This window comes from Theropithecus gelada, chromosome 8 (genome assembly GCF_003255815.1).
Source record: "Theropithecus gelada isolate Dixy chromosome 8, Tgel_1.0, whole genome shotgun sequence".
NCBI classification, from domain to species: Eukaryota; Metazoa; Chordata; class Mammalia; order Primates; family Cercopithecidae; genus Theropithecus; species Theropithecus gelada.
Genome location: NC_037676.1, coordinates 111888203 through 111904603, shown reverse-complemented (window position 1 = coordinate 111904603; position 16401 = coordinate 111888203).

Sequence of the window (16401 nt, the reverse complement as noted above, 5' to 3'; positions counted from 1 at the left end):
AGAATAATGGAAAGTAATGTGAATTGCGTATTTAAACTTTTAGGAAAAACAACGGATCCTTTCGAGATTTTTATGAATATAGAATACCACAAAGTCAAATGACACATGTAATTAAATCTAGCCTGGCAATAGTCCTTAATCACTCCCACATCTAAATATAATATTGTGTTTTCTTCTAAGTCACATTCATTCTACCATAGAATCTAGCAAATTAAGCCTGACAGACAGAGTTTTCTGTAACAACATCTGCCCCAGGAGACCCAACATCCCATTTTCATTGCCCTGCTGATTTCATTTTCCTTTATCTCTATTTAATACTTTCTCTCCTGAATTAAGACAAATGCCACTAAATAGATTGGCTAAGAAACCCTTTTAAAACTTTTCATCACAGTCTGTTTGTTTGTAATTCAGTCAGTACGTGGTGAGCCAAGACTTGCTCCATTTGCACATGGTAAAGATTAACACCTTTTAGGTTGATAAATAACTAGAAAGAAATGCGAGTATCCAAAGATCTGTTCAAACTCTTACCAATTTACGTATTTTTATAAGCTATGACTGTGCAATGATCTATAAATATACAACAGAAACTATGTCTCCTAAAAGTCTGCCTGTTGATAATTTAATAAATGATAAAATTGAGCAGTGCTTTACAAAAGGTAGCATGTGTATAAATGTTGATGTGCAAGATGATTTTGGGTGGAGCACAGGTAGATTTTTGTAGTAGTTATGCTTTTGTGAGGGCTTTTGGTATAAATTTTGGAGTCCAGGTGTTATTTTGTTACATGCATATATTACTGTATAGTGGCGAAGACAGGATTTTTGTGCATCTATCACCTGAATAATGTACATTGTACCCACTAAGTGATTTCTTATCTCCTTCTCCCTTCCCACCCCTGCAACCTTCCAAGTCTCCATTGTCTATCATTCCACATTCTGTTTTCATTTTAATGGTTTTCTCCTATCTATTGCAAGTAATATGGTATCTCCATTTACAGTAGAGATATGCAATTTTTAGTAGTTACATTTAAATTAAGAATAGTATGTATTAAAAGGAGCATTTATGTAAATAAGACTACAGGAACATTGGTACAGCAAAAATTGGTAACACAGTGCAAAAGAGGAATATTTACTGTGTCATCACATTTTTAAAAAGGAATAATCAATGCACCCAAGCCTGGAAAAATAAATAGAAATTCCTAACAGGTCAAGGAAAGGGGAAAGTCATTCCAGACGAAGGGGGACCACATACAAAAACTCTAACATGAATTGCACCCATGGTGTATCTGAGCTCTGTTGGGCTAATGTGGCTGATTAATTACATGGTGGGGGCATATGATAGACTGTGTGTTGAATTGGCATAAAGGTACTAGATCTCTAAAAACCTTTGCCATGCTGAAATCAATGTAGACAATGGGAAGTCATGGAAAGGTTGGAAGCAGGAAATAACAGGGCTGATTTATGTTGTGAAAAGATAACTCTGTGACAAATTGGAGTGCACAGGAAGGATGAGGAGACCATGGGAGAGAAACTAGTTAGAACTATGTTGCAGAGACATACAGGAAAAGACCAGGAGTTAAGACTACATGAAAAATATTTCTGAATCACAAAAGGGAACATAAACATTATCAAAAGGCAAGTAGCCAAGTGAAAGAGAAAAAGTACTACACATGCACCAATACCCCAGAAAAGGTTAATATGCTTATTACATAAAGAGGTCCTTTGAGTCAATAGAAATGTTATTTAAAGTTTATGATGATGATGATGAAAATTCATGAGTATAATAGGTAATTCACGTTTAAAAATGATAAAGATACAAAAATGCTCAAACATGTTAATAGTCATAAAAATACAACTTAAAAGAGAATAAAATACAGCTTTTGCCCATCAGATTGTTAGAAACAGATGATATTTAGAGTTGGCAAGAATGTGCATGAAAGGACTTTCATATAATGTTCGTGGAAGTATAAATTAATGGAATTACAAATTGATGCAAAGGACATGTCATCATCAGATAAACCATCATCATGATTTGTCTTTAAACTTGAACTAATTTACAACCTTTTTTTTTGTTTTGTTTTTTTGTTTTTTTTTTTTTTTTGAGACGGAGTCTCGCTCTGTCCCCCAGGCTGGAGTGCAGTGGCCAGATCTCAGCTCACTGCAAGCTCCGCCTCCCGGGTTCCCGCCATTCTCCTGCCTCAGCCTCCCAAGTAGCTGGGACCACAGGCGCCGCCACCTCGCCCGGCTAATTTTTTGTGTTTTTAGTAGAGACGGGGTTTCGCCGTGTTAGCCAGGATGGTCTCGATCTCCTGACCTTGTGATCCGCCCGTCTCGGCCTCCCAAAGTGCTGGGATTACAGGCTTGAGCCACCGCGCCCGGCCTACAACCTTTTAAAATTATATTCACAAAGCAATGTAAGAAGGAAAAAATTGGGGATGTTAATACATTCAGTTTCCATCCTATCCTGACAGAGTGTGCACCACGTCAATGAAAACACTTATCTCCCTGTCCACTCACTTCCCTCCTCTATGAAATATTAAAGAAATCCCCTACCTTGACTGATGTTGTGGAAGTAGTCATGGAAAAGAGGGGAGAAATCTGAGATGTATTTAGAAGATGAAATTTGCAGAATTTAGTGACCTGGAATGTGAGAGATGACAAGAGGGAAGAAGTCATTATGACTTCATTTTTGGCAATTGGATGTGTCATTCTCATAGATCAGAAACACAAAAGAAGACATATTTGGGAATAAATACAATAGTTCATTTTGGGACCTGATGGGTTTGAGGAACCAAAGACATATCCAAATTAAGATATAGAGCAAGGTGCTGAATAAGATGAATATTTGGATCTGGATCTCAGGAGAGGGTCTGGTGTGATGATATATTTTTGGAGCCATTAGGAGATGATGAGAATCATGGATTTGGTAAAAATTACCAGCGAGTATGTAGCATAAAAAGAGAGAATAACAAAGGAGGAACTTTGGGAACACCAGCGTATAAAGGGAGAGCAGAGGAAGGAAGCACACCAAGAAGGAGTTTGCGGGGCAGCCTCGTGGACACACACCCAGGCTCAGACAGAGGGCCTGTCTCCCCCTCTGCCAGCTGGTCTGGATACCCAGGCCTCAGCTCTGCCACAGTAGTGGCCAGATGGTAATCTGAGTCTGTGACTACAAGCCCCTCATCACTACTGGAAAAAGAGGCGTGAGTGAAAGTGAACTGTTGTGTCCTCTTTGTGTTGGAGAATGAATCCTTGTTTCCAGAGAAAGCAGGAGCACTGTTTGTAAGGAAGTCTTAGCAGCCACATGGATTTTTAGCCCAGAGACACTTTCTCCTCCAAATGCATATGTAAAGAAGCTGGGAGGAGAATAGTCACCTCTCTTTTCTCATATATTATTGAACAATCTATGCACTTCTGCATACACACAAAAAATAATCATATTAGTCCAATTGGATTAGTTCAATGCATATCATTTGTAAACCTCCTGGGAAAGGATGGGGAGTATTTTTCTTTGTTTTCAGAAAATCTGATTGAAGCAGATCATACATATGTTTACAAAGGATAAAGAGCCAGATTAATTTAAATAGGTGAAGCTACAGGGAGCATTAGTCACAGACATCATTCATTAACAAAAGCCATCTGAAAAATTAGAATAAACCATTGTCGAGGGGTAGTTGAAATTCATTAAAATATACCCTAATCTACAGTCCTTACATAATAAATCCCAAGGTAAATTTATTTATGAAATCAAATCCTGTGCTACTATCCTTTTATACTAAATCCCAGGGTAGATTTAGTTATAAAATCAAACTCTAGTAGGAGAAAAAATATTAAACATATTTAAAATTAAGGTTAAATTTAGTAAAGATGAAGTATAAAGTAGAATAGGTAACAGAAATAAAATCAAATATTCTGACTATTTTTTTTCTATTTCTAAAAGTAAAATCCACACTTTTATGTATCTCAATTTTAGTATTTGCTGTTAAATTAAGTAATACCTAAATATAAAAATGTCAATGTTAGAACTGTGTTTATTCATAAATCATCTGGCCTCTTTTAATAGAGTCTAGTAAAATCAGAACTATGGAATCTTGTAGTTTCTGGGTCATTGGAAAGGACCCTGAAATCTTTTATTACATAGGGATGTTTGTTGTATTGCTCCTTATTATAACTGCACTTAATTCATGTTTCAAATCTTCATGAAAAGAAAGATTTTTTTAAATCCAGGAACATATTGAATTCCATGTCCAATTATATATTTTTTCTGAGAACACAGATACAGAATATTTTTAACCCAACTTAACCAAAAAGTACAGTATTGCAAAATCTCAGGAAGGGAAGACAATGGATTTTCATCTGCATTGGATGATATTTAAAATCTCTATGCCCTCTGTGCCTTCCAAATAAATGCGGTTCACAGCATGAAAAAAGGAATCAGAAATGAAATAAAGACTATGGGAAAAAATTGAGGCAGGATGACAGGCTCATTAAAATGTGCAGGAAGCATCCCCGACTCCCTCGAGAAAGCTGTTATCGTGAAATAATCACATTGACGAATACGGAAAGAGTGGACTCCGGCAGGGCCTTATATTGCACCCAAGAAGTTGGTGATTATATCCTGGAAATGTGACCCTGTGAAAGCCTTGCTTCTTTGTTGCTTAATAGAGTTCACAGAAAACGCTTGTGTCCAAAATGAGATTTCTCCCCCATTCACTGTGCAGCTCAGGAGTCTTGACAGGATGAGCAGGGGGCCATTTCTCCTAATCAAGGGGGGATGCAAACCCCTGTGTGTGGAAGATTTTAAGCAATCAAGCTCAACTGTTGCAGGGAAGAGCCACTGCCCTCTGCTCCTTGTCAAGTGGTCATAAAGGAAAGGGTAAGAAAGCTGCTAGAATTTGGTAGAAATAAGGGATAATAGGTCGGAGGGACCTATTTTTCTCAGCAATTATCCCATTTCCATCTCTGAAGCTATGAGAAATACTTCCTTGCTGTCTATGCAGCCAATCTATATAGAGTATTTAGCTTTTAATTAAAATCTTTGTTAGCATTTCCATTTTCTCACCCTGTTGGTTCAAAAATTGCATGTATACTTTAATCTGAAGACACAAGCAAGGCTTTCTAAATTGTTGCACTGATTTGAATGTCTTTTCTCTTGATGCAGCTGAACTGTGAGACAATGGGAATGGCAGTGGGAGTGAAATCAAATAGTACAGAAAGGAGGGAGTCTGAGGGAGGCCTTTAGGAAACTTCTTCAAATCTGGGTTTGCAGACAGGGATGCATTCCCAAGCCCTGATAATTTCTGACTTAAATGTACTTAATTTATATTTTTAAGTAAAAGTGCAAATAGCAAAAAATGCATACTGTATGATTTATTTAATATTTACTAAACTATGTATTTGTATACATTCATATACATATGAATATAAATGCATTAAAAATATCAGAAAAAAGATATTTTGCTACAAATAATGGCTACTTTTACAGTTGAATCATCTGGAATGGGATTACAGGCAGGAATGAAGGATGACTAACTCTTTAATCCCAAATATTGTTTTCCAACAATATTTTGTTGTTGGAAAAGTTTCCACAAGCATGTATTCATGTGTTGCCTGTATAAGCTAATGAGTACTTTTTAAAAGATGAAAAACTGTGGTTAGTTCATGACTGTACTGGGATTGGCTGTGGAATATAATTGCATCCTAGACTCAGGGACTTCCAGATACAGATATAATCAAGGGAAATCTAAAATGAATACTCACCAGTGAGGGATGTGTCTCCTCCACAGGGTCTTTAAGGTAAGGCCTATAGTGCTTAAAGACCACTTGTTTTATCAAAATAATCATTTTTCCCCTGGCATCTCCCAAAATGTTCTGGAGGCCATTCTAAAAGAGATCTTTAAATGTTTTCTAATTTTATATATAATATGCCAACCCTAGCAAGCTGTGAAAATTGTGGCCCAACCTTGACATGCTGATTAAGTTACTAGTAGAATTGGTGTAATTTCCCTGTTGTGTATATACATTCTCTGCATTAGAGATTTAGAAAAAAGGAACTCAGAAATGTCATGTTTCTTATACTAAAACTTTACTAACACAATATGCTGAACAGTTGAGGCCATGTGGGAATTCAGGCACAGCTCACTTCCTAACATAAGACTAAAAACTGCCTAACAAATCTTACTTGGAAATGACAACGTTTGGAAATGTGAACTAAGAAACCAAATGAAAATACTCTTGATTGTGGATTTTCAGCCTGACAAGCTCTGGATTTAGCACTCCCTGGAGTCAGTAACTTCCCACAGATCATTTTGTTTGTTAGAGGTTGACCTGCCCTAAGTCCTGCACACAAAAGCTAGCAATGTCTAGGGTGGCACATGTGTCAGGAAATGTTAGTAACTAAAGGCAGGCATGTGGTTATTCACATCATCCTCTCTCCAATTTCAAGGGGTAAGTTCATTCCATGCCACGTGCAGCTTCTAGAACAGAGGGCCAAATTAGCCCAAATGTCTAAAATCCTTTTAGCTGAATCCATTATACTAATATCTGACAATTATGAACTAAGTCTCATTTAATATGGTTGGATGCTGTCCCTTAAAGGCAATAATTACCAAAAAGAGTTAGCTGTATAAACCCGTTTCCCAGCACATTGGTTGACAAGACACCCCACTGGTTATAATTCGACCATCAGGCAGAGCTTTTTATATTTAATGTTGCAGAGATTATCTTTTGTAAATGGAAAACTGAAGACTCTCACTGTCAATCTTGCCTTGTACTCAGCTACATTTCCATTTCACAGAACATCTTGAATTTAGCTGAGGGAGGTAGTGGTCCCTAAAAATACAGAGCAAGAATAAATCCAAAAGGAAGAGGGAAGACTAGTAAGAACCTTTCTGCTAAATCTATGACAGGAAAGTATCCTTTTGGCAATACTCCTTCAAAGAGTGACTTCTAAAACCCTAAGGTGAATTTTTGCTCTACATCCATGGCAAGAATATTAAGAGGAGTAGGGTTAGGAGGATTTCATCTCCAGGGGAAGAATTGTGTCTGCACTATAGGAAACGCCTTACATTGCAAAAAAAAAAAAAAAAAAAAAAAAAGGTGTACAATTTAAAGCTGTAAGACACTGTTAGAAGTCAGAAAATCTGACCCACTGTTGAAATTTCCATCCAGATGGAAATTCAAACTCCACGTGATTACCCTTAATAATGGGTCACTCGCAGCCTCAAGGAGCAAGTCTTTGCATTGTTGGATAGTTCTTTCCCCATATTCTTCTTAGTCATGAGGCACAACCTGCAGCCTTTAATTTCAGCCCCACTCTCCTCCCAGAGCAATATATTCCAGCTGATTTTGAACAATAAACCTCTCCCACTAAAATACAAAATCTCAAAAATCTCCCTTAAAAATGTTTGAAATCATGTCATCATTTTGTGAGGATTAAGATTTAAAAATTTTTAAATGACTTTTTTCATTTTATATGAAGATATTATTGAGCATTCTATTAGAACATTTATTTTGTTTTAATTGTGAATACAGAGCAAATATCTGAAGATAAATTTTTGCTTTCCTCTATTTATCAAGTTCTATTAAATGTGTTTAATCATGTAAGAGAATATATTCAAATTATAGTATATATGGTTTGGTGAAAGAATGGATTGTGAGCTAAAGATTAAATTTTAAATACCTGTTTTAATGTCAAGAATATTACTTACTAGGCACTGGGGATCCAATAATGAACAATATGTAGCACCAGTCCCAACCCCCAGATTTGGATTCAATTGTTCAGGAACGATGCACTGACATTGGTGTTTTTGAAAATCACCTCAGCATTCTATAGTACACTAGCTTGACACAACCAGTAGTTGACCCACGTGGAGTATCTGTACTCTGAATGGACTGCAGGTTAAAATTGTTCACACAGAAAATATTTGTAATACCTATACTTGACAAAGAAGTCATATCCAGAATATATAAAGAACTCTTACAAAAAAAAAAAAAAAGGAAATAAATCTACCCACCCCCTAAAAGTGCAAAATCTTAGGCACTTCATACAAGCAACAACCAGTGAAAACAAAATAAGACAAAAATGCATACCATAGGTATGCAAATTAAAATACACTATAATACCACCATACCCCGCCAGAACGGCTAAAATGAAACCAAGTGTTGTCTAGAACGAAGAGCAACTGAACTCTCATATGTTGCCGATGATAATATAACTAAGTATAAATTTTTGGGAAGATTGGCAGTATGCTAATTAAATCTAAATATATCTATACTCATCATCTATCTCCCTTCTAGGTATGTCTGTAATGGAAATATGTGCATATGTTCACCAAAAGACGTGTAGAAGAATATTCATTGTACTTTCATCATAACCCGAAACTGGAAGCAACCCAAATGTCCCTCAGTAGTAGAAAGGATAAATATACTTCGGTATATTCATACAGAGAGGTATATGATACAGCAATGAGAATGAACAAGTGATAGCTACATCCTAAAACATGAATGGACTGCACAAACTTGATACTGAGCAGAAATAGTGAGACACAGAAAGTACATTCTGTATGATTCCATTTTATGAAATTCAAAAACAGGCAAAATGAATCCTTAGTGTTGGAAGTCAGAATAGTGGTTAAGTTTGGGAGAAGCAGTGACTGAAAGGGACATAAGTGGGACTTCTAGGATGTGGTAATGTTTTGTCTTTGATTTGGGGGCTGATTACATGAGTTTATTCACACTTATGATATTGTATTTTTCTGAATGTAGTCAAACTTCAAAAACATTTTTTAAATTATTCATAACAGTAAATATAATATTAATCTCTTATTATTAGGGCAGCATTTTATATTTACAAGCTGTTTTTGTACATGCTGTCCCATCCAATTATCTCTTTAATTTATTAATTCACTCATTCATATCCAGAAATTTAGTATCTCATATATGCAGGGAATTGTGCTAGGTGATGCAAGCAACTCAAAGGTTAATAAGACATGGTTATTAGTCTCTAAGAGCTTATAGAACTAAAAATTTGAAGACATGTCTGTAGTGCAGCTACAATAATTCATTGTTTAAAACAACAATAATTTATTGTGTTGCCTAGGTACCAGGCATTGTACCTTACTATGGACATTACTGGTAGTCTCTCATATTTAATAACTTCAAGTAAAATATATTTTTAATGTCATGTTTACTTTCCCCTTAAAATATTTAATACTATATGAAGGAAAATATAATAAAATTTACTGGAGAAAAGAAAAGAAATTTGCCTCCTGAGGGGCAATATAAAATGCAGCACGACAGCCTTCTATCTTCAGTGATTCCATTAACTAGTTCAGGGGATCAGATGATGAAATAAATTGACTTACAGATGCAGGAATATTATATAACTGTAAATTCCATTCCAATATTTGTTTTAATTTGATTATTTCACATCACAGCACCTAAAAAGAACCGTATACTAGTTAAAGCTTATTCCCCGAAATTCAACGAATTTCAACTTTTCAAATAAAAATGCTGCAAGAAATATGAGGAAATAAGTGAATTAATGCAGGAATGAAGAAGCAAATACAGCATGTTCTCACTTATAAGTGGGAGCTAAACCTTGGGTATTCATAGACATAAAAATGGAAAAATAGACACTGGGGACTACTAGATGGGGGAGGAATGGAAGGGAGCAAGGGTTGAAAACCTAACTCTTGGGTACCCTGCTAAGTACCTTGGTGACAATCAATCACACCACAAATCTCAGGGTCACGCAATATACCCAGGTAATAAACCCGCATGTGCAACCCCAAATCTAAAATAAAAGTTGAAAAAAAATTGGCAGAAGAAGAGAAATATGAGGAAAGCTATAAAACTTGACTATGAAGATGATAATATAGCATAAGTATTTCCAAGAAAAGTTTAAGTATTTCATTTAATAAAATGTGGGTTTTACAAATGCATAAATCTCCCCTGAGTGGGTTTCAAAGAATGTGACAGTTTGCAAGTTTTATAGCATTTTAAATGACACTTTCAAAAGTATATGAACATATTTTACAAGATAAATCCTGTAAAGCCCATGGAATTTCAGATTCCCAACTCTGTACATTTTGCTGGATATTTGAGTGGTTCTATTTGCTCTATTGGTAACATTTCATTGATTTTACCCATGTTTGGTCCATTCTTAAAGTATATGTTTTCTACTGTGAGTTTAGTCCAATACCTTGAAACAAAATGGTAGTCTATAAACGTCATATGAAGTCATCTGCTGTAACTACACCATTTACTCGGATTTTATTATGTGATGTTTCAGGCACTGTGCTAGTCACAGATAAAGCCACTGAATCATTGTAGGTACCTTCTATAGGGACAGGGCAACTTGGAGCCATCATGCTTTGGAGGGGCACTCTTAAGCCCTGAGAGGAGAGAACACAAAGTTCCATGCACTGTGCTTAGCACTGGAAGATATAAAACTGAGGGTTTCTGCTTCAGAAAAGCTCACAGTAACTGGAAGTGAGTGGCATACAAATGCATAAATATGTGTGGGATAAGTATATTATTTAAAAATATTATTAAGAAGATATAATAGAAATCAGAAAGATTTCCAAGAAGCAACACTGGAACTGATGGTGAAGGCAGACAAGGCCATTCACAGCAGAGAAAACTGCATATGAAAAGTGCAGAGGAAGTTACCCACTCTCTCTTTGGAAGTTCCTGTTTCAGATCATCAACGGGGACCTCAGAAACTGAAACATGACTGAAAAATATGTCAGATAATATGATTTTAAAAGAATAATGAAACTTGGAGAGCGATTTCATCCACTCATTGATTCACTCAAGCAAATAACAATGTTTGAATGTCTTTGATTGTCAAGCCTTGTGCTAGACACTGGGTATACCAGGATAAAAACAAAGTCCCCAACAATCTTATTGTCTAGTACAGGCGATAAAGATAGAATTATTACAATATGATGCACTAAGTCCTATGATACAGTTAACATCAGGGTGTCAAGGAGGACTTCCTAAAGAAGATGAAGTCTTGAAGAATTCATATGAGTTCTCTCGCCATTTTGTGAGAGAAGATGTGGTGTGGTTGAGGATTTGGAAGTAATTCAATATGGCTGGAGCATATGTTGTGAGGTTGGGAAGAATGGAAATTTGAGCCTGGTGAGACAGACAAGAAAACTAATGAAAAACCATGTTAAAATGTCTGGATTTTATTCAAAATATAAATTTCTCTGACTTCAAATAATTTCAAGTGCTACATCCAAGAATCTGCAGCAGAAAATGCAAGGTGACATAGAATGCCAAATAACCCATATGAATACAGCCTCATGTTTCTCCATGTATGATCAAAGATTCTGGTTAAAAATAAACTGGTTTAGACCCAATCCTGAAAATATAGGAGACCTCTTATTGAAGGGGCAGATACAGCTCCAAATGTTTACATCAAATTTATTTTGTCCGTTGCAGGCGTTGTTGTTAATGAATCATCTCAAGAAAGTCTACAAAGATCACATTAAGGGATCTAGACAAATCTAACTCTATACCATATTAATTTAAAATAATAAATGTAAAACCTACAAATATTTTTAAATCATGGATGAGTAAAATAAAGAATTACCACACTAAACAAGAACAGTATTTTGTTCTCACTACAAAATAGTTAGGGGTGACTATCCCTTAATAACCATGCCCTCTAACTATTTGATTATATGATTCCTGGTTAAGGGAATAGTCATAGTGAAGACTGTAAGGAAAAACATTTAAATATTCTGTCCTTTTTTTCTAGCCACATTTCCACATATTTAATTTTTTTCATATTCTTAGGATGTTGGACAAAAAAATCTACAACTGAGTGGTTCAAGACACCACACATTTACTATCTGCAGTCTCAACTAGGCTAGGCTCCATGCCCTGACCAGAATGTCTTAGCTCCCTTTCTTACTTCCCTCAGCAGCTTTGCCAAACTTTCACTTCTTTACCCCAATTTTTTTTATTCATCTGCATCAAATTGCCCTGCTCTTATTCACTGGATGTAGGAATTGAGTATGAGAGGTTACATTTGCAGTCACCTAAATGTTGCGAGAACAGCAGACAGCCAGGGAAAACCACATTTAAGGGGTTACTGGATTGTGGTTTGCCCTTAGAAAAGACTGAAAAAGGAGAGGATAGAAAATTAGAAGGTAACCAGAAGTTTTATTATTATGGAACCAAAGGAAAATGAATATTTTAAGAAGGAAGTAGAAAACAGAACCAAAGGCTGCAATGAGATCAAGTGAGTTAAGGTCCAAAAGTGTTCACTGAATGTAGCAATGTTGTGATCATGGAAAGTAGTGAATTTATTTTAAATAATTTCAATTGAGTGGTGAGAATAGAAACCAGTGTTTAGTTGGCTAAGCAACAAATAAGAGTAACAAATGAGGAAAGGCAACGTGATACTACTCTTTCAAGAAGGTTGTCGTGAAACAAGGTGATGTAATGACTGATGAGAGGAATGGAGAACTAAAGGAAGGTTATGGATATGGCAATGGTGGTGATTGTGATAAAGCTGGCAAAGGAGATAGCAGAGTTGATGTTGGAGGTAATGGTGGAGGTGGTATAGGTGGAGATGGTAGCAGCAGGGTGGCCTTGGAGGTGATAAAAGTAGTGGTAATGAGCATGGTGGAGGTGGTGGAGGTACAGTGGTCATGGGGAGGTGATGGTTTAAGTGATGAGGAAGGTGGTCAAAGCAATGATAGTTAAGGCAAAGGTAATGGAAACAGTCAAGGCAGAGGTGATAGTGGTAGTGGTAGTGATGGTAGTAATGATAGTATAAATGAAAACAGTAGTTTAAAATATAGGAAACTCTTGAGTATGTTTATCCGCTAAGGTAAAAGAGCCAGTAAGAGAGACAGAATAAAGAGAAAAAGAATAATTGAGTAGGCCCCAGAGGAAAATAGACAAAGAAGTTATAACACAGATAGAAGAACTAAACTGCAAAACTATCTTCCATAGTTAAAATTCCCATACCAAATTACTTGCAGCTCTCCAAATGTATCATGGGGTCCCACGCCTGCCTCTCTGCCTTTGTACGTGGTGCTATATCCTCTGCCTACAACACCTTTCTCCCTGTCATGTCACCATATAACTCTTACTCTTTCTTCAAAATAGAACTCAGAAGCCACCTCTTCCAGGAAGTCCTTCTAATTCTCTCTCCCAGTTTAATTAGGATGCCTGTTCTCTGGGCTTTCAGAATACATTGCACATGGTCCATCACAGGACTTTTCATACTATATTGTAATTGTTTCCATCTCCACTGGAATCTAAGATTCATGAAAGCGAATATTGTGCCATGTTTCATTATGTTTTCATTTATTCACTTAACAAAACTGATGCATCACTATTCCTAACGATAAAAACCTATTGAGCATTTATCATATGCCAAGCAATGGAGGGAAAATTTCAACCCATGGCCTGTTTTTATAAATAAAGTTTTGCTGGAACACAGTCACACCTATTCATTTTCATATTGTCTATGGCTACTTTCACCCTGCAATGATGAGGTGAGTATTTGTTACAGAAACTGTGTGTTCAGATCCTAAAATGTTTACCATATGACCCTTTACAGAAAAAGTTTGATAATTCACGGTTTAACCAATAAAGGTATAATAATGACTCAAAAAAACCCACCAGCAATTATAACATAATGTGATATGTATTTTGGTAGTGGAAAATAAAGTGCTATGGTAGCACATAGGAAAAGAACTTAATCTACACTTTGAAATATCAGATGTGTTTCTAGCATCTAGCACTGTCTAGCATATTACTAGATGCTCTACAAGTGCACCTTTTTTTTTTAGATGGAAAAGTGCACTTAGGACATTATCAGGGGAGCCCCCACCCCTGATATTTAACATGGGTTCTTTTCTATTTCCCTAAACATCAGCTGGTCTGAGAAATAAAGGGAAAGAGTACAAAAGAGAGAAATTTTCAAGCTGGGTGTTCAGGGGAGACATCATATGTCGGCAGGTTCCATGATGCTCCCTGAGTCATAAAACCAGTAAGTTTTATTAGCGATTTTCAAAAGGGGAGGGAGTGTACGAATAGGATGTGGGTCACAGAGATCACATGCTTCACAGGGTAATAAAATATCACAAAGCAAATGGAGGCAGGGTGAGATCACAGGACCACAGGACGGGGTGAAATTAAAATTACTAATGAAGTTTTGGGCACGCATTGTCATTGATGACATCTTATCAGGAGACAGGGTTTGAGAGCAGACAACCTGTCTGACCAAAATTTATTAGGTGGGAATTTCCTCATCCTAATAAGCTGGGGAGCACTGCAGGAGACAGGGGCTTATTTCATCCCTTCGGCTTCTACCGTAAAAGACAGTTGCACCCAAAGGGGCCATTTCAGAGGCCTACCCTCAGGGGCCATTCTCTTTCTCAGGGATGTTCCTTGCTGAGAAAAAGAATCAGTGATATTTCTCCTATTTGCTTTTGAAAGAAGAGAAATATGACTGTTCCGCCTGGCTCACTGGCAGTCAGAGTTTCAGGTTATCTCCCTTGTTGCCTGAACATTGCTGTTATCCTGTTCTTTTTTCAAGGTGCCCAGAATTCATATTGTTCAAACACACATGCTCTACAAACAATTCGTGCAGTTAACACAATCATCACAGGGTCCTGAGGCAACATACATCCTCCTCAGTTTATGAAGATGACAGGATTAAGAGATTCAAGTAAAGACAGGCATAGGAAATCACAAGGGTATTGATTGGGGAAGTGATAAGCGTCCATGAAATCTTCACAATTTATGTTCAGAGATTGCAGTAAAGACAGGCATAAGAAATTATAAAAGTATTAATTTGGGGAACTAATAAATGTCCATGAAATTTTCACAATTATGTTCTTCTGCCATGGCTTCAGCTGGTCCCTTCATTCAGGGTCCCTGAGTTCCCACAACAGGACATGAAATACTTGACTAAGATGCTAAGGGAGATGACTGAGACACCATTCCAAAAAACTGTTGGTATTTCTACCACAAAGGAACTAAACTAGGATCTTATTTAGTTATAGCATACAGTTCATTGTAAAGCTAAGTCATTCAGATATTTTAGGCTTGTGTGCTGTTTCAAATAAAAAAGACTCCATCTTGGGTCTCCCAATGGGAACTCTGGTTCTGGTGCCTGGATCAGAGAGGGCAACCGTAACACTTGTTGACAGCTGGAAGACCTACAAAGTCTTCATATTGTTCTTTAAAATCCTTTGAGAAGCTTTTATTGTGAATTTTTACATTAAAGTCTATCTTAAAAATTTGACCTTGAAACCCCCTTGGTTTCTCTTTATTTTACACATACATCTACCCACCCACCTCCACACACACATTTTATGGCCTATATCATCTAACATATAACATGTACATCCATATATATACACATCCCATATATCCTTCACACATATAATATACAGTTGATCCTTCAACAACTAGGAAGTTAGGGGTGCCAACTCCCATGCAGTCAAAAATGTATGCATAAGCTTTGGCTCCCCTAGACTTAACTACTAATAGCCTACCATTGGTTAGGAGCCTTATAAATAACATAAACAGTTGATTAACACATATTTTGTATGTAGTATGTATTATATACTGTATTTTTACAATGAAGTAAGCTAGAGAAAAGAAAATGTTATTAGTAAAATCATAAAGAAGAGAAAACACATTTCCTATTCATTATGTGGAATATATATCATTACAAAGGTCTTCATCTTCATCATCTTCACACTTAGTTGGCTAAGAAGGAGGAGGAGGAGGGATTGGTCTTGTTGTCTCAGGGGTGGCAGAGGCAGAAGAAAAACACGTATAAGTGGACCTATACAGTTCAAACCCATGTCATTTGAGGGTCAACTGTAATCTCATATGTTTAAGAATATATATATGTATATATATGAATGTAAATAACTCAAATCTAATGCATGCAAACTTCTAGATTTATTCATCAGAGATGGAAGATAGGGTTTTATAGAAGGGTCAATGCCAATTTATTTCAGGGGTTGCCTGTCATGCTGTGTTGAAAAAGCTTGTGAGGCCGCCTTTGATTGCGTAAGAACTAGAACTATCATTCACTATTGATGTTTGCCTTGGATAACAGAGGTGAAATGGTGGACATGAGTCAACATATTTGCCATCTCATTCCTTAAGGATATCACACATTGACAGATTTCTTAAATGTAATGTACTCTTGCCCCAAGCTTACCCCAAGACAGTGATTAGCTCTCTTAAGAACTGAGGCAGGTGAAAAAGTTTGTGATGGTTACCACCTTGATGAAGAGGATAAGAGTAATAATAACTTAGATTTGCAAAGCACTTCATTAATTTCAAAGTATCCTCGTGGGTTTTATCTCATTGAATCTCTGCAACTTTCTCTATTTTGCAGATTACAAA